Below are 1,374 nucleotides of genomic sequence, written 5' to 3'. Positions count from 1 at the left end.
CGCCCACACTCACAGGGACACACACATCACACACACCTACTAAACCTGGGAAGAAAGGAGGTGGTGTAATATGGAGAACGCACAGACTCCTGTCCCAGCTGTCAAGTCTCTGTCTCTCCTAATCACAGTCCTCCCCGGCCAGCTGAAACTGAAAGCTATCTGACCTTGAGCAAAACACTTCGCTCCTCTGAACCTTAATATTTCTCATCTGCAAAACCGAAGTACAAAGAGAAGACCCGTCTTCCCCATACGAACATCTTTCTTCTTTCCCAAACACCTCTCCGGCTTGAGTGGATTAGAGGAAATTTTTAGCTCAACTGACTCCCTCCGAGTAGCTAGAAGTATGGTCATCCCGAGCCAGCTCTCGGGACGGCCTGGAGTCCCATCCATTATAGAAGACTCCCATTGAGGGCAGAGGGCAGTTCATACATGTTCCAGGAGGACAGGATCTGAATCACACTCCATCTGCAGACCTCAATCCCCAACTGTCACAAGCTCCCCTCCGTTTCCACCTCTAGCACTGCACCACTGGAGGAGGGTGGGTCCTCTATGCAGTGCCTCCCTCACCGAGTTCCCGGGCTGAGAAATGGCAAGTGCCCCCCACAGGACATCCCACTGGCAAGGGAAGTGCCACACACCCAGGCCTCCACCCTAGAGTCGCTCAGTCTAATCCGGTGTCCGGATTTTCAGACTAAGAACAGGAGGTCCGAGGCCCACATGGGATTTTGTTCACGGTTGCACGGGTGTCTGAACCAGGCCTAGAACCGGAGTATCTGCTTGTGTCTCTCTGGCTCTGCTCTGGCGGCCTTGGGAGGTGGTAGTACACAGGTCAGGTCCTTGGGACACTCTCTGCCCAGAAGTCGGGCGCAAGGGAAAACTCGGCAGAGAGGTGCAGCGCTTCCCCAGACCCTTACCGCCTGCTGGGCTAGAGCAGTCTCCCGCTCCTGTCTGGATTTCCGCCGGTGCGAACCACCCGCCCAGCCCCTCTCTCCCGCCCCGCCCCGCCCCGATCTGTCCCGTCCAGATCCATCCACAAACATGCGCTCAGCAGGCAAGAATGCGTCAATGGCTCCCAGATGTGGAGGCCGACACTTAACCCATTCCCTTCCACGCACCCCCTCCTGTACCCCGATCAAGCCTTCCAGCCGGGGCCCCACCATCATCAGGAGCCTTCAGCCAAGTGAGGAACCTGGCTAAGACGGTGGCCTAGGACCACAGTTCACCTCTAGTTTCCATACGCTCCTCCTAACCTAAATCCTACCAGGTAGGTGCATGCATGCACAGAGTTACACTGCCTCCCTCCCACATGGGCAGTCTTCAGACACACCTGCCAGCATATGGATTCAGGTACTTTTTTTTTTCTTTTTCTTTTTT

The 1,374-nt window shown here is 55.5% G+C and overlaps 1 protein-coding gene across 1 annotated transcript in view; it reads right to left on the bottom strand.

The window, feature by feature from the left end:
• The window catches only part of Rara (retinoic acid receptor alpha), a 46,370-nt gene that overhangs the window by 37,071 nt on the left and 7,925 nt on the right, over positions 1 to 1,374 (bottom strand). The window lies entirely within an intron of this gene.

The sequence above is a fragment of the Mastomys coucha genome, unplaced genomic scaffold (assembly GCF_008632895.1).
Source record: "Mastomys coucha isolate ucsf_1 unplaced genomic scaffold, UCSF_Mcou_1 pScaffold5, whole genome shotgun sequence".
Classification (NCBI taxonomy): Eukaryota; Metazoa; Chordata; class Mammalia; order Rodentia; family Muridae; genus Mastomys; species Mastomys coucha.
Note: the sequence above shows the minus strand (reverse complement) of the source record. Positions and strands in the feature narration are given on the sequence as shown.